Source organism: Pinus tabuliformis, chromosome 3_2 (genome assembly GCF_031772625.1).
Source record: "Pinus tabuliformis cultivar Carrire ecotype Pingquan chromosome 3_2, CPIR1, whole genome shotgun sequence".
Classification (NCBI taxonomy): domain Eukaryota; kingdom Viridiplantae; phylum Streptophyta; class Pinopsida; order Pinales; family Pinaceae; genus Pinus; species Pinus tabuliformis.
In genome coordinates, this window is record NC_142302.1 from 1,211,938,700 (window position 1) to 1,211,957,891 (window position 19,192).

Genomic DNA, 19,192 nt, shown 5'->3' on the forward strand with positions numbered 1-19,192 from the left:
ATTATATTTGAAAATTCCAAAAAAATCATAAAAATCGAAAAATACTTACCAATGTCGCCCCATGCTGCGGTCGGTGGTAATGCTAGATCAGGATCTCCTCGGAAATCCAACCCAGCATAAGGGTAGTCATCTATGGCAATGATCTGCTGATCCCACCAAGTAAAGAAGTCATTGTCAAATATAGTCCCTAGGACCTGCCCACCCCCTAGACGTTTCATCAGGTCAGCCCACCAGCCCATGCGTGGATCTCGTGGGGTGCTGATGGAAACTGCTACCCATATCCAAAGTTTTTGGTTTTTCCCCTCTTGATAGAAGTGAGCTGGCTCTTCATGTTGGCCAAAAGAGGAGTACACCAGTCAAATACCGTGGTGAGATAGTCAACTGCCACTCTCATGGTTAGCCATGATGCCCGATGTAGAGAGGCTGATCCGTTCATTTGAGCTATGGTGAATAGGATTATCCTCAGTGATAAACTCGCCACATATGTGATGGAAATCTGACTCTCAACCTTCTTGGGATGTCTCGAGCAATATATCTGTACGTAGTCCTCGATCGAGAGACTAATCCATGTCCTGCCCCAGGAATGTACTACCTCTCCCCTTCAGGAAAGGCTCGTGATGAAATAGATATCTTCCACTTCTATCCTGAGTGGCATCTGGTCAATCATAAAGGCATCCTCCTCGATATTCCAATAATCAATGAGCATCTCAAGCAGACGTGTGTCTGCTTTCATATTTGTCAGTTTGAAGAATTTAAGAAAACCACATCCACGTAGGGAATCCAAAGCATCAGGATCGTTCATGACTTCATTATCCACCGCGGCATGCTCTCTTTCTCGCTAGGTGACTGGCATCCTAAGGAAAAAATGATTTTCAACCGTTAGTTTTTTGTTTACAAATGTTCGCGGCATATCCGTGGGTCCCTATGCACACAGTCGCGTATAGGGCCCGCGTGTACGCGGGTTTCATATTACCAACCCGCGTATACGCCGCGGTGAAATTTTTGGCAAAAAATTTAACGGTAAAACATTAATTAAAAATCTTAAAACTAGTCACAATCAATTGCAAGACAAGTATAAGAGTTACCTAGAGGTTTTTGAAGAATCTGAACTGTTGAATTTGGCATATGGGAAGTTTGCTCCTTTTGCTCCAATTCTTTACTCTCAAACTCAAATGGTGAAAATGGTGAGCCCAAAAGCTCTTTTATAGGTTTTGAAAATGCAAAATTTTTTCAAAATTTTATTTTGTTTGGCCTCATGTGACTTTTAACTTGGGAGCTTGGAATGTCGAGAATGGTTTGATTTTTAGGACATTTTGGACATTTTTTCAACAGTTTCGAGACGGCTCCATGACTGCTGACCTGTCATGGCAGGTATCATTTTCTCACTGGCATATAGGTTAGGGACACCATTTTTCCGTTGCATTATGCATACTAGCCTCCATTTTTCGATACATCTGCCATAGGGTCGACCCCATCGTGTTATGGTTAGTAAGCCATCTTCACTCGCTGATTCTTTAAATCATGACACGATGGTAGAGCCATCCTTTACATGGGCATCGTAGTTAGCACCTCACTGACATTTGTTTCCCATGCTCCTCCGATTTGAGTAGGCTCGAGAGTCCTCTGTAGTCCCACCATGAATTATGCCTTGAAGACTCATTCCTTTTAGCTTCTTCACTTCGTTCTGGCCTTTTACCCTAGAGGCTCCTTTGTGTTGATTTGTACTACTGCATTGCATGTTGACTACTTGCACCTTTTGGCCTAGAGCCGACTTCAATTGGACTCGTGTTTAAGCCAACTTTTGACCATGACTACTGCAAAATCAACCTTGCATACCTTTGACTTCTGCATCTTGACACACCTTGACCCGTGGAAGGAATGCACCTTTGAGTGTCACTGACCAGTTTTCACCTCCCTGCATTGAGCATAGCAATGTTCCTTTCCCAGGAACTTGATCATCTGTTTCACCGACACTCGTTCTTTCCACTATACCATAGCATTCTTTTATTCTTTTTCAAGCTTAATAGAAAAAGACAAAAAAATAAATATTCCAAAAAGAGTGGGAACGGGATAGTATTTCCATTTATTGTTGGCAGCTAGAATCAGTCGTGTCGCCCTTGAACAAAGCACTCAAAGAAAAGTCTCCTCTGTTTGGGCGGGATTTAGTTTGACTTAGGTATGCCTCAACCTTGTTATTGAGTCAGTACTCCCCCGATTGGTTATCTCTTCCAATCATATGGAGGGTTCGTTCATGCCTCCTGCATGACAGACTTATACAGAGTCATCATATGCTGCCACATAGTCACATTGAGTCGTGCTTTTGTTCAAGGGAAGTTAGCTTGAGTCGGCCTCTCTGTGGTGTCTCTTGACTCATTTTTTCAGTCGGCCATCCTTGGTTGTCAGTGTCATGTCTATCATCACATCAGCTATATTGGTCCTTTACTTGTGCCAGTTTGAGAAGGTCTCCATTGACTTCTTGCTGGCAGGTCTTGTCCTTATCGACGACGACATCTTGCTCTGAGGACAGTCCTAGAGCTGCACCTTGGCTGTATTTTCATTATTGATAGGTCACCTTGTGCTCAGCATCGATCAGTATCATGGGTCTTTGACTGAGTGGTTTCCCATGTGTTTGACATCAGCTTACATTATCACACATTGGGATTCATGCAGTACCTTGGTTTCCATTTGACCCTATTGGTGGATACCTCGCCTCTGTGTCAGCTTCCATTATTGGCTGGTTCAGAGGGTTTCTGTCATGTGCTAGCCACATCTTGTGTACGTCGGAAACGTACTTCGGTTTGGTTACTACATCCCTTTCGTCTGATTCCTTCCACATTATTGGCCTACGGGTTACACTCGCGCTAGATTGATGAAGGATGCCTTAATGCCTTCCTTCTAGCGGATCTTTCCCTATCGACTCTGACTCATTGCTCTGGGGCAAAGATCTAGAGTCCATTTGGCAGTACCTTGGGGTTTGCAGTCATTAGTGGCAGATCCTTCGCTATTGATAGTGGGAAACCATCATTGTCTCCTGATCGATAGATTCTTACAGGTGTTCGACTCCAGCTCATCTATTCACACTTGTTAGATTGTACTGGGTACCTTGATGCTCATTATCATTATCGGTGAGTAGTCTCGCATTTGTTAACAGTATACATCAATGATCGGTAATCAAAAAATTTCTCACATGGTTGACTTTAGATCATTTATTCCCATGGTGTAGAAATGTACCACAGCGGTCGGTGAAGACCTCAGGTTGTATCAGCATTCATTGGTTCACTTAACATTTGCTCCTATTGCTGCTAGTTGATACCACTCCAGCTTATATGTTGCAGTTAGTCATGGCGACATTCTATATGCTGGCACCTGAGCTTGCAGTGTAGTACCATCCTATTCCATCATGTTCAGTTGGTACCTTTTGGGATCAGTATTTGATATCAGTGATCCGTTGCATCTTTCAGCATCATTGACAGTCTTATATGTGATATTTAGACATGTACTTGTTCGATCATGATCAGATGATCCATTAGGTATTTTCCAGCCATTTATACTTGTATACTTAGTGGATCCTCTTGTACTTGATATGCGGACATGCTCTACTTTTTTTGAGCATGGGTATGCCCGCCTCAGACAATGTTTCTTTTTGATCTCCTTTTGTGGCTTGGCAGCCTGAACTCTGGTGAAGTCCTTCTCAGTTTTTGGCATATTTCCTTTCCATGTAATTGCTTAATATATTTCGGCCATCATGTACCCCTTCTAACCTCATATATTAGGGGGCATCTGTTATAGCTCCAAATCTCACTCTTATGGTTTGTGATGCTGCACTCATGGCCTAGGGCAACCCCTCCTTCCATACCTGGTCCAAAATTTCAAAAACAGTGTTTTATCCCTTATACGCGACATTTCCCTGAGTTAAACGTGTGTATACGCGGGCAGGCATATACCCAACCTGCGTATATGTATTAAAACACTTAAAAAAAATATAAAACTCCTTAATTTCGGGCGAAGATCATGGGTTTTACCTGCTGATCACCTGTTAGTGCTCGTGGCCCAACTATTCCCAACCAACACCCAACTAAAAGACTACTTTGGGAGAAGTATAAAAAGGCTTCAATGGGAAGGCCTATGGGAGGTGAGAAGAGAGAGAAATGTTATTATGCTGAGATTTCCCTGACCAGGTCTGAAGATCCTTGTGCCTCCTGCACTTCCCCCATTTGTACAGGAAACCCTTGTTTACTCGTGTGTTAATGTCCATCCACTACTTGTGATATCATTGAGTAAGTCATGGAAGGAGTTTGTTAAAGGCTTGAGACTGGACGAATCCTGAAGAAGGCTTTGCTTGGAGCCTGCGAAAGGACGACTCAGGTGAAATTATTCCTTTCTCTACTTTATTTGTCTATAATAAATGAAACACATGTCTTTGTTCCTGATATAAATCTTCTTCATGTTTATGATATTCATGTTAGAATTAATATGTGAATGGTTGTTTAACTTTCATAACTAACTGCCTTTCTTTATAATATGAAGATGGTTTCTTTATAAGATTTAGTCCATATACTATTGTACTCTCTTGAATTGGTTGTTTTGCAGGTCAAAGGAGCAAAAGGAACTCCAAGAAGGGTTTGGACCCTAAAGGACCTTCTCAAACGTAGGACCTTAGGTACGCTCCTTGTCATAGAATTTTCTTATATTAGCATACTGGCTGTGTGAATGTGTGTTTCTCTCTATAGACAACTTTCATTCTGCTAGGGTTTCAACCCAAAAGCCCTAGGGGAACATTTCCCTTAACAATCTTCATCACTATTTGAAAGTCCATCACTGTCTTCATTAGTGTAATAGCTTTTCTTATTTACATTCTATTTTTTGTTCCATCTAACTGGTTCCTTACCTTTGTCAAGCTTATCTTTATGAGGACACTTGGCAGCATAGTGACTGACTCTTCCACAAGCAAAAAATTTGAAAGGTAACTTACCTCTGAATCTTCCAGCACCCTGTTGAAGGTTTTTGACAAAATTCTGTTCTTCCTCTTCTTCTGACATATGTCCTGAGTCAGAGGAATCTCCTTTTCCTGAGGCCTTGAATGCGACTTCTCTTCTGTTTGATAGTCCCCCTTTCCTCATCTCATAAGCGGTTAGAATGCCGTGTAGCTGCGACATGGTAAGGCTCTGTAGATTCTATTTCTCTTTTATTGCATAAACTTTTGATTCAAACTTAGAAGACAAAGACCTTAGAACCTTTTCAACCAAAACAACATCTTTTATTTCTTCACCCAAGTTTTTCATACAATTAACAATCTCATCTATATGTAGGAAATAGTTAGCCACACTTTCATCATTGTGCATTCTGAGATTTTCATACTGAATTCTGAGGGTTTGAAGTTTTGCTCATTTTACCTGTTCATCTCCTTCATAGCTCATAACGATCTTGTCCCATATTTCTTTTGCGGTTTTGAGCTGCATAACCTTGACGAATTTTGTTTGAGATAGACTCCCTAATAGAGTATTGACAGCCTTTGCATTTGTTTCATACTGCTTCTTCCCAGCCGGATTTGTAGGAGTTGCTGATGGAAATGTGTACCCTGTATCTATGATATCCCAGACTTCTGTACCAAGAGATTGAAGGTAGGCTGTGATTCTTACCTTCCAATAGATGAAGTTGGTCCCATCAAAAATTGGTGGCATGATCGATGCATCTCTCTCGTAGTTGCTCATGATGATAGATATTCCTTCAAGCGATCAAGCTTCTTCTGAAGGACCTACTCAGAAACCAATTGCTGGAAATAATACTGAGAAGGGGGGGTTAATCAGTATTATTAAGTCAATTATTTTTCCTTTCACAGCCAGATCATATACGCTACTTCAGTTAGTGAAAGCCGTGTATATGCGCAACTACAGATAAGGAAACCACCGTATACCATGTAGACTTATAATTTAATTTATTCTACAGATGTTGATCATTAATCTATGCATCAGAATCACATAAATAGTAACCAGGAACAATAAAATAGATCAGAAGACAATCACACAAAAGAACACAAGATATAAGGTGGAAACCCAATGTGGGTGAAAACCACCTGCTACAATTCGTCTCTATCTCCTTTTAGTTAGAAACTTCTTTTTACAATGTTTCTGTACTGGTGTAGACTTATACCAGTACGCATGCTTCAACCTACAGAAGGCTACAACCTTCTCTCATTTTCCAGCCTCCCTTGGAAGGGAGCTACAACCCGCTTAGCTCTTGTACTAGCTGAGGTACTAGTACGTAGGCGCTGACCTACAGAAGGCTACAAACTTCTCTTTCTTCAAGGGACCACGTTTCATAAATTTTCAGACTGGGTCCATGAATAACATCAATCAAACATCAAGAATCTCTACATCAAAAAATCTCCTTTCCACCAATCTAAACTGAATCAAGTAGAAACTTCTCTGACAGCTGTAACCAGAACACAATAACAGTAACCATACACCAATTCTGAACCTAGATCACTGCAGTGATCAACAGAAGCAGCTAGAACATAATTTAAGAGATGGATGCTACTTCAATATTCAGAAACCTGCATGCATACACTTCTGTGTTAAGGCCAACCTGCGTATACATACTTTTGACTTACAGAAACAACATGTATATGTGCCTTCTCTTCACTGAACTTGCGTACAGATCTATAAAGATAATTCACTCCAAATATTCAGACATTAGTTAACCCAGATTATCATATTTATAGATCAAGGGTGTGCCACATATAACAGATCAAAATCATACAAAGATACTATTACTCAAGCCTTAAGGTTTTGACCCATGAATAGAACTTATTCTTTTCTTTGCGCTTAGGTTCCTCCTTCGTTCAGATCCAACTCTGCACCATAACCTTAATCACCAGTATTCTAGATCTAGCACATTTTCAGATAATCAATAATTCAGATCGTGACCTTGCCTAATGATCTCCTTCCTCTTTTATAGTCTTAGGCCTTTCACAATACCACAGTCCAAAACCATAACAAATCAATGCCATGGACCCAATACTTGGGATCAACACTTCGGATGAGATACCATGGTCCAAAACCATAGGTTCAAATACCAAGGACTAAATACCATGGACTAAACATAAGTTCTCCCACATGTACGCGCTTTTCCTTGCGTAAAAGTGCGTGTATACGCATACGCGTCTTTGGAACGACTAACCCACATGTATACGCAGCTCGATCACGATGAACCTGCATATATATATCTATATATATATATATATATATATATATATATATATATATATATATATATATATATATATATATAATATATATATATATATATATATATATATATATATATATATAGATATATATATATATATTTTCTTCATTTTGAGAGCCTGAACTGAGATCTGTCACCAGAGTGAGTTGCCATCAAGGACAACACATGTGCCATAGTGCTAAACTTGTGTCATAATGCCAACATATACATGCGGGTTGCCTTAACTGAAGTAGCACATATGAATCTGATAATGGAAATGAAAAGATTATTGATTTGCTAATATTGATTCACCCTCCCCCCCTTCTCAGTATTATTTCCAACATCTCACAGAGGATCAAAATGTAAATTTGTTGTAACCTGAAAAATCTATTCAAATCCTCCAATTTGGCTATGAATCTCAGCGTAAGCTGTAGATGGTGAGACTGTTTCCTGAGGGATTACAATAGGGCTTTTTCCAGATACAGTCTGGAATCCTACTGATGCTTGAGTCTCTAATTTTCTTACGATTTTGTCTATAAAAGTTGTTCTCCGAAGGTTCACAGATCCCTTGGGTTTTGTGTATTTAGGTGGGGGGTTCTAATAATTTTCTATGTTTTATTCCTAGTCATTCATAAAAAAACTATTCCTATTTAACCTTTACGCAATTGCTGAAAACCGGGCTAAAGAGAAAGCACTTTACTTGCTAGTTAAGTAGGTTCTTACCTCTCGTTTTTAAAACCCAATTGTTTTACAACAAGATAAAAATAAATCACTTTGAAACACTCTCCCTAGCAACGACGACAAAATGTTGGTGCACTAAGATGTCTTATTACAGGCAATCTTAATACCTACATTAATCATCAACCCAGGGCATGTCTTTTTATTTCAAGAGTGTCAGCACTGTATGTGCAGTGATTTCAAAGTTGAATTCATAATGAATGAAGTTGGGATCATTGCAATTTCTAATGTCTATCTCTCTAAATTCAATCCAAACAATTATGGAAGAAATTTGTAACACAATTTCAAGTCAACTTAATCTATTATGCAAGAAACTGAATCGGAATGAAAATAGAAAGAACCACTCTCGATAATCTAGCTGGTATTGAAACTAATTCATTTAACATGAAGGAAAGCTATAACAATTGAACAACAAACAACCATATAAACATCTCATGGAAAGCAATCAACTCTAGATTTGAAATATGTGTTAGCGTTACCTTAGAATGAACAACAATCTAATGTTGAAATTAACATAACGATTTCAATAAAGAGTATCAAGCATATGTAACACACAACTAAATCTAGAATCTTGACTGAACAACAAACGCAAAATAGAATCATCAATCCTCATAGTAATCCGAATGGTGCTAACTTTACGAACTAACAATAACAAACAATTATAAGAATAAACATAAATAATTATAACACAATTGAAGCAGAAGATTTCCTATTGACTGGGCCCAAAGTCTCTAGAAGTCCCCGCTATTATATATTCAAAATATGCTTATGGATGAAACCTAGTCTTCTTCATTAAATTCAATAACAGAGTTACAATATCACCATGATGAAAGTATTATATGTCCAAAAATAATAGTTACAATCTGAGAATTCCTAACTAACTGATCAATTCACCTCACGACTTTATATAACTTTTGGAAAAATAAATGGATAGAAGCGAACCCTCACGATCATGGGATCATGAGGATTTCACAACATTTGATATGATTTCATCATAGAATAGCATTGGTCCTCCTGGTCTTCCATTGTCTTCCATACTCAAGATATTGTCCTTTTCCTTTCCTAGCTTCTGTTGTTCTCTCAATTGAACAACAATCGTCTAATCCGCGTCCTTGGATATAAAGATAGTGAAAGTCAGTTTTCCGTGCCTAGATTTATCTAATTTGTTAATAATCAATTTTATCTAGATTCTGCTATTGTTTCCTCTATTTTTATTCATAAAACAAACATAAACATGTGAAGACAAATGCTTAATTGAGCTATTTGCAATGAGAAAACGTACATTTTCCTCGACCCAACAAAAGCAACTCCTAATCTCCTGGATAAAAAATCTTATTTTTGACAAACTTATCATGCCAATGAGCTCTCTGATCCTACACCAACATGGCTTGATGGAATGCATGATGTTTAACCTCATCAAGCTCATTCAACCACATTAACCTTTTCTCTTGGGCTTCATTAAAACTCATCCCGAGTTGAGTGGCAGTCTGAAATGTCTTCACTTTCAATCAACCTGGAAACAACACTTGTTTACCATAAACTAGCTCATATGGGGTGTGCCCTGTCACATTCCTCCAAGTTATGCGATAAGCCCATAATGCCTCCAACAACATTTCAACCCAACCTTTATGACGTAACTGAATTGTCTTGGTTAAGATGGATTCTAACACTTTGTTTGTGGATTCCACCTACCCATTGGCTTGGGGGTGGTAAGGAGTAGATTTCCAATGTTCGATTTGATACTGTTTAGTCTGAGCCTTGACCAATTTTGATGTGAACTGTGTGCCTTTGTTGGTAACAATCTCTCGGGGTACTCCAAATCTAGTGAAAAAGGAATTCCATTAGTACATTTTCAGTTGCAGCTCACAAAGCTTTAGCTTCCACCGACTTTGTAACATAGTCAGTGAAAACTAAAATGTACTTTTTATTCTTTGACATGGGGGAGATAGGCCCCACAAAATCCAATTCCCATTTCTCAAAAGATTCTAGCGTTATCTGTGACTGAAGGGGAATCTCATAAGAAGGAACTGGCCTCCCCATCCTCTGATAAGCATCACAACTAGATACAATTTTTTTGGAATCTTTGAAGAGCGAGGGAGAATAATACATGGTACATAAGAATTTGTATGTGGTCCTTTTGTCTACAAAGTCCCTCCCACAAGGCTCACTATGGTAGGCATTCAACACATCAAATATCTCATTTTATCACACACATCTCCTCATGATCAATTCAGGTCCTCTGTAGAACAAGTCTCCATTGATTCAGGAGTAGTTGGCACTATGCTGTATAATGTTATTTTTTTCATTGGTAGACACATTTTGGGGCAACTTCCTTGATATCAGGTAGTTGGAAACATCTACAAACCAGGGAGTAATGGTAGATAAAGAAAACAGTTCTTCATCCAAGAAATCATCTGGTACTCGTGTAGGTACATTTCCCTACACAAGATTAATTTGAGACAAAAAAGTCAGCTACCAAATTATCTCACCTAGGCCTATCAATCACAATTATATTAAATTCATGCAAAAGTGACAACCATCTAGTAATCCTACCATTAGTGATAGGTTTGTTCATTAAGAATCTAATGGAAGAATGATCGGTATGGACAAAAGTCTCATAATTGGTTTGTAATGTCTAAATCTACTAATGGCACAAATAACTGCTAACAATTTCTTTTTAGTACCTATATTGTTCAGTTCAGTAGGGGAAAGATTCTTGTTAACAAAATAAATGGCATAAGGTGAATGATCTTCCCTTTGTCCTAAGACTGCTCCAAGCGTGGTATCTAAAGCATCCGTGCAAATGTGGAATGGTAAGGACCAATTTGGTCCCCTTAATATTGGAGTAGTGGACAACCTTTCCTTTAATACCTGGAAAGCATGTCGACAATCATCATTCCAAATAAAATCAGTGTCCTCGGTCGATAACTTAAATAAATGTGTTGCGATCCTTGTAAAGCTTGCAATAGATCGACGATAGTAACCTGCATGTCCCAGAACACTTCTTACCTATTTTTGTGTACTAGGAATTGAAATATGTGAGATTACCTCACTCTTGGTTGGATAAACTTTGATTCGTTCGAATGAAATGTGATGGACCGAGATGATCCCCCTAGTTTGCATCATTTTACAGTTACTACTACTAAGGGCTAGGTGGGATTCTTGACATCAGATTTGTTAGCGCTGCTATACAAAAGGATAAAAATGGATCCAAAAACACTCCCAAAGTCTGAAAATCTGCTTAAAATCATGCCAAGGGATCCATGCATGCTGTTGAAATCTCCAATTTTGGTCAAAGGTCATCCACCGATCGAAATAGTTGCAAGAGGAGAGCCCTTGGAGGGTTGGCAATGCACTATTGGGAGGCGGAAACACTACAAAACCATGAAAAAACCCACAGGCGCAGGCTTGAACGATGGTGGCATAGCAGCCGTTAGATCTGGCCGATAAATGGTCTATATCTAATCGGCAGATCGCAATCGGCATAGGTAGGCAGTGTCAATCGGCATGGAAAGGAGAGGCATTGCGATCATGATCAGCGATTCAATGTGAACCGTCAATCGTGCGCATAGATCAACGGCCCACATCGCATCGGTGAGGAGCTATTTTATTTATATAAAGGGGCTAAGGCATTGAGCGATCAACGATTGCGACTTGATCACATTGCTTTATCGCATCGGTGGAGGCAAATCGGTGGATTTCGACTAACGATGCAATGTGGACCGTCGATCGTGCACGTAGATCGACAGCCCATGTTACATCGCCAGATTGCTATTGGCAGAAACCGAAGGGAACATGCCGTCTACAATAGGCGACAGCGACCCAAGGGCGAACGTGATAGACAATTAAACCATACTTGAGGACTTTTGGAGTCCAAAAGAAGCAGATTTGGCGGGATTTCTCACAGTTGCATCATTTCTCTGTTATAGCAGAAAGTAGTACCCATTTGTATTTAAAAGATAATAGAGGCTTGAAGACCCTTTCTATCACATAAACAAAGGAGGGGAAATAACTTCCGGGAGATAGAGGCCAAGAAGCAATCATGGGCATTGACAGCACCACTCAACCATTTCATGCTCCTGAAAGGACGAAGGTGACCAGTATTTAGCACTATTCGCAGTTAATCTTCAACCACCGCATTCAACAAGCAGGATGGCCGAGAAGGAAAAGGACATGCCTCGAACTGGTCACAACATTTATCAGTTATGGATCTTGTTTCATATTACACTCTACCAGCTCAAGAAGGATAGCAGAACATCCGAGAAGGTCAAATTCATTCGCAGACACAGTCAGATTGCAGCAGAGACCCATATTAGATAGTTAAAGCAGTTGGTGGTCCATTATGACCCCTCCACGCATGGAACAAAAGAACATTTTTGTAAAGAAACTCTATATATACCCAAAAACGAGATGTAATGAGGGTTGATGAATGTTAGTCTGATGTAAGGTTCAACTTCTGGAGACTGTAACTACTGTGATAACTGCAGCGTCTGGTCTTGATTTTCAGCTAATACAAGCTTCTTTTGCTGTTAATTGCTCACTTTGTACTTCTTCTTTGTTCCAGGCTATGCCTGTTATGCATTTGCCCTGAATTCTTGATGTTTGGCATTAGAGGAGTTGTCATCCCACCTTTGTGTCAAAGTCTTGTTTGTTTCAGTAAATGTATTATTCAGATTTCTGTTTGCTTAGTGACAGAGAGCTGTCATCATGTCTGTGCATTAAGAAATAGATTTGCAGACATTTTTAACTGGTTGCAACCGGCCATCATATGATCTTGTGCATCTGCTGGTGTGGTCAGTATTCTCCATCTTCACCTTCTCTTTAAATTGTGAGTGATTGGTGGTCTAAAGCCTTGTAGTCTGGGGGTGTTCACCCATGTCTGGGGTTAAGCATAGTAGAAGTGGTTATCTAGCTTGAATATTCATCATTCCTTCCATTCATCCACCATTTTCCAGCATTTTTGTTGAGTTTGTAATGTTCTCGAGCATCTCTGATATACAACCTAGGAGAGTTTCTTGGGGTGATAACATTAATTGGCATCATTGTCGGGGAGAGGAGATCAAAGCTCAGCTTACCTGGGAGAAGACATAGTTCCAGATTTTGATGATAGACAAAGTCTAGGCACATTTCTGGTTGTAATCATCTATCTGGCGACTCTGCTGGAGGACCTACTTAGTGGCGACTCCACATTATAGTTCTGGCTCAGTTTTTGAGGCATACTTGAAGAAATCCTCAAAAATCACCAGCTGACCTAGTACCTGACTCTGAGAAGATTATTTAATCAAAGAAAACATCACAGAAAGGGGCATCAGGATCAGGTAAGCCTAAGAAAATTCATACCTCTCTGAAGGATAAAGTTGTAGCTGAAGATATATAGTTTGAAGATTTAGAGCCCAACACTGTTAGTAAGGAAATTTCTTTAGAGATTTATACAGCCCCTTGTTCAGTTAGTTCCCCTTTGAATCTCAGTCCAAAGAAAGTTTCCCATACAGTCCATAACATCCCATTGTCTCTGTCATCCATTTCATTGTTTCATACTAGTCAATCTGCCAGTGTTTTCCAACATATCCCAGTCATGGCAGGACAACAAGCACCCACGAGGATAGAAAGAGTTGTTGTTGCTAGATATGGACCTTTGGTCTTGCCTGTTGCGTTGAATCCCATGCCTGTGGGAGAATATTAGAAGTATATGCCCAAATTCATTGGTACAGAGAGAGTAATAGCAGAAGAACACCTTGAAGCTTTCTATAGTTATGCTGATAACTTAGATATAAGTGAAAACGATGTGTGGATGAGAGTTTTTGTCCAGAGCCTTGATGGAGAGGCTAGAAAGTGGTTCAGAGAACTAGCCCCTAGATCTATTGTTGATATTAAAGCTTTAGATGATGCATTTTTGAAGCATTGGGGAGATAAAAAGGACTTGCTGTATTATCATACTGAGTTTGGTAACCTGAAGAGGGAAAATGGGGAATCTTTGCCTGATTTTAATAAAAGATTCAATCAAATGTATAGTAAGATACTAGCTGAGGTAAAGCCTACCCCCACCTTTGCCAAACTCACTTATGCCAATGCTTTTGACTCCGCTTTCTGCCTGTTATGGAGAGAAAGGAGATGTGCCACTCTAGCTGATATGCAGGATGCAACACTCGAGGTGGAATCTAATATTATGGCTGCAGAAAAGCTAAAAAATCAAACTAACAGAAGGAGGTAGAGAGGTCATCCTTCTACTTCATTTGCATCATCTTCCGATCCCAAATTTGATAAAATGACTAAAATGATGGAGTCATTAGCTGCTAAGATATCTAAGATGGAGGTTGAGCAGAATTCAGGAAAAACAAGGCAGCAAAAAACATTTGCTCCAAGGAATACAAATCCATTCAGAAGAGCAAATGAATAGTTACAAATTATTCATAGGGGTGAAGAGTGAAAAGAAGAACAAAAAGTTAAAGCTCCTTTCCAAAATGTAGTCATGGAGGAGGAACAATTCGAAGATGAGGATGATATTCATTGCATGGAAGATAAAGGCAGTGCTGTGTTTTTAACAGTAGCTGCATACGAAGAGTCATTGCTGCAGGACCAAATGAGTAGAGAATGGGACACAAAGGCTGTTCTGTAGACTGGTGAACAACAAAGGTATAATCTAAGATCACAAGCAAACAATGTCAAGGAGAATCCTTCCCAAAGAGTTGCTGTCCAAACAGTCACAGAATATCAGGCAGAGAAGACCAGTAGCTGACCCAGTCATCCTCAAAGCCCCAGTTCAAGAGGTAAGAGATTTTGATAAGTTACCTTCTTCTTTCAGCTTCGAGTCAGAAGTCCAGAAGTTAAAAATATTTGTGCCTCTGGTAGAGTTGGTAAAGAGTGAAATTTTTAGAAATCCTATCCTTGAAGCCCTTGAGCTAGAAAAAAAACAAACCTCCGCTGACTCTGTTAATTTGCAAGATGATAAGCCTGCCATTATGCTCAGCCCCATGATTGAACCTGCTGATTATAATTCTCCATCTTTTTATGTCTCCTTGACCATTCATGAGAAAATCCTTCACAACTGTCTGCTAGATACAAGGGCCAGCCACAATCTGATGCCAAAAGTTGTCATGGAAGAGTTAGGCCTTGATATCACCAGACCATACCATGATCTATTCTCATTTGATTCAAGGAAAGTAAAGTGTTTAGGATTGATCAAAAATTTAGCGATTACCCTAACCCAGCTGCCCATGAAGAGTATGATGATGGATATTGTGGTGGCAGATGTCCCTCCTAAATTTGGCATGCTCTTGTCCAGAGGATCGATTAAGAGACTGGGTGGGACATTACAAAATGATCTATCTTATGCAACTGTCCCATTTTTTGGAGGAGAAAGCAGGAGATTGTACAGAGAAGCACAGTTGGCATACATCATCAGTAATGAGAAGAATCCTACAAATCATCCCATATATGCAGTGGACACTGATTTTGGAGCATGTATCCTCCAAATAGAAGAATCTCAGAAGGCCTCAATGCAACTCAGGAAACCAATAGTTCAGGCCGAGGAAGAGCAAGGAAATCAGGTTTGGGAGATGTTCTTTGATGGAGCATGTTCCAGGGAGAATGCAGGAGTAGGGGTGGTGCTAGTATCTCTGAAACAAGAAAGCACAGAGCTGTCTTTTAAGTTGGCCTTCCAGGTCACCAACAATATAGCAGAATATGAAGCTCTATTATTGCACCTCCACGCAGCAAAAGTTAGAGGAATCAGATGCACAAAGGTGTGTGGAGATGCTGATTTGATTATTCAGCAAGTAAATAAAACATTTCAGGAAAAGCACCCAAGGCTGAAAGCATATAGAGATGAGGTATGGAGAACCAGATATTCTTTTGATTATTTCTGTATTTCATACATTCCTAGAGCCCAAAATCAGCTTGCTGTTTCCCTTACTGTATCTGCTAGTCTATTTATCCCTCCAATGCCTCCCAGACTAGTGTATGAAGTCCAAGTGAAGTATAGACCATCCTTGCCTGATAATGTCCAGCATTGGAAAGTTTTTGATGATGACGATGAGATAAATAGATTTCTGCAAGTCATTGATGAGTTTTCCGAAATGAAAATTGAACAAGATAATGAAGCCTTGTTAGAAAACCCCAAGTCCCAGCTTAGAAATAAAATTGGTAAAGACAGTATTGTTCAACTTCCCAGCAATCATATTTCTAAGGGTCTAATTCCTCTTGAGAGACTGTTTGACCAAAATGATGTGCCTTACAAGGCGGCTCAAAAGGAAGACAAATCTGCAGTCTGTAAGCATGATATATGAAGTCTAGATCAACCTAGATATGTAAATTTTTCGACTCATTTTTCAGCTGATCAAAGTGCTGAATACTACAAATTATTGGGGAAGTTTGCTAATGTGTTTGCATGGGAATATAGTGATATGAAAATGTATGATAAAAACATAATCCAACACAAAATCCCTCTAGAGAAAGACACCATCCCTTTCAGACAGAAACTGAGACCAATAAATCCTATGCTTCTTCCATTGATTGAAAAATAAATCAAAAAATTGTTGGCGGCTAAGATCATAGTCCCTCTCAGATATTCAAAATGGGTGGCCAATCTAGTGGTGGTGAGAAAGAAGAGTGGAGAAATCAGACTATGTGATGATTTCAGAAATCTAAACAAATGCTCAAAGAAATATAATTATCCCTTACCAAAGATGGAGCATTTGTTGCAAAAGGTCTCAGGAGCCAAAGTAATGTCTTTCTTGGATGGTTTTTCAGGCTTTAATCAGATTGTTGTGCATCCAAATGATCAAGAAAAGACTGCATTCACCACTCCTTGGGGCACTTTTATGTATTCCAAAATGCCTTTTGGGTTGATGAATGCTGGAGCAACCTTTCAGAGAGCCATGGATATAGCATTTGTGGGGGAGAAGGATAAATTTTTCTTTATCTACCTTGATGATATAACAGTTTACTCCAGCAGCCATCAAAATCATTTGCAGCATTTGGAAAAAGTATTTCTGAAGTGCAGGAGGTTTTGAATTTCAGTCAATCCCAAAAAATCTCAATTTTCTTTAGAAGAAGGCAAGCTGTTAGGAGATGTTGTGTCTGCTGCAGGTGTTTAGATTGACCTAGAAAGAGTAAAAGCAATACAGACTTTGTCTGTCCCAAGATCAAAGAAGGATATCCAATCCTTTCTGGGTAAAATTAATTTTGTCAGGAGGTCTATTGCAAATTTTGCAGAATTGGTTAAGCACATGACGTCCATGTTGAAGAAAGGGTCAGAGGTAAGATGGACTGATGCAACAAGAAAATCATTTGATTCCATCAAGAAATCCATTATGGAAGCTCCCACACTAAGGAGCCTAGATTACAACAAGGAGTTCCATATATTTTCATTTGCCTCTGAAGACACCATTGCAACTGTTTTATTGCAGGAAGATGAAGAAGGTTCAGATCATCCAATAGCATTTTTCAGCAAGAACTTGAGGGATGATGAACTGAGGTATGATATTATTGAAAAACAGGCATATGCTCTTATCAAATCCTTGAGAGATTTTAGAGTTTATATTCTGCATTCCAAGATAATTTCATATGTACCCTCTGCTACAATAAAAGATGTCTTAACACAACCTAATGCTAATGAAAGAAGGGCAAAGTGGATTTCAAAGATGATAGAATTTAATATAGAATTGAAGCCCACTAAACTGGTCAGAGGTCAGGGTCTTGCTAAGTTATTGGCTAAAGAAAATTGCAGATCTTTGGATATTGATTTTCTATGCACAATTGCAGAAAATGGTCAGGAAAAAAGGGAAGAAACAACTGAACCATAGAGGAAGCAGTTAGTGACCGAGAATCTAGCTTCTTGTAATTGGTATGCTGCAATAATTAATTTCTTGTTGAGGCTAGAAATCCCTTCAGGATTTACTCAAAGTCAAGCTAGAACTGTAAAACTTAGAGCAACTAAATATTGCATCAATCAAAATCTGCTCTACTGGAGGGATCCATCTAGAGTGTTGTTAAGGTGTCTAAATGAAGAATAGTCAAAAGAAGTCATGCAGCAATTTCACTCCAGCATGTGTGGAGGGAACAATTATTGGAAGACTACAGCCCATAAAATCCTCAGAGTTGGGTACTATTGGCCCACTTTATTTTCTGATGTATTTTCATTTGTTAAATCTTGTGACAGGTGCCAAAGATTTGAAGGAAAGCAGCAGTTGAAGTCCCTGACCCTAAAACCCATACAGGCAAAAGGACCTTTTCAGCAGTGGGGCTAGGATTTTATTGGAGAGATCAATCCACATTCCAGTGGCCAGCATAGATGGATATTAGTAGCCACTGATTATTTCACTAAGTGGATTGAAGCAATTCCTACCAGGAAGATTGATCATAATGTGGTCATGAAGTTTTTGGTAGGAAATATCTTCACCAGATTTGGTTGTCCACACAAACTAGTCACAAATAATGCAACAGCCTTCAGAGCAAAAGAATTGGTGGAAATGTGTAATTCAATGGGCATTAAACTGGTTCATTCCACCTCATATTACCCTCAAGGCAATGGTCTAGTAGAATCTTCCAACAAGAGTTTAATAAGGATAATTAAGAAGCTGTTGGAGGATAACAAGAACAATTGGGATTCCAAGCTCAAATATGCACTTTGGGCTGACAGAGTGACCATCAAAAGATCCACAGGGAATTCTCCATTCAAGCTGGTGCATGGCACAGAGGCAGTATTTCCGATTCAACTTACCCTCCTTGTGGCAAAATTCCTTCAAGAAGAGCAGGATGAGGAAGAAAACATGGCAAGAAGGATCACGGATTTGGCAGAGTTAGATCAGATTAGAAAACAGCTGGTTGAAAAGGCTGCAGCACATTAGAAAAAGATCAAGGATGTTTTTGACAGGAAGACAAAAGTAAATAATTTTTAGGTTGGAGACTTGGTCCTGAAATGGGATGCACTGAAGGAAAAGAAAGGAAATCATGGAAAGTTTGATCTTGTGCATCTGTGCATCGGCTGGTGTGGTTAGTATTCTCCATCTTGACCTACTCTTTAAATTGTGAGTGATTGGTGGTCTAAAGCCTTGTAGTCTGGGGGTGTTCACCCATGTCTGGGGTTAAGCATAGTAGAAGTGGTTATCTGGCTTGAATATGCATCATTCCTTCCATTCATCCACCATTTTCCAACATTTTTGTTGAGTTTGTAATGTTCTCAAGCATCTCTGATATACAACCTAGGAGAGTTTCTTGGGGTGATAAC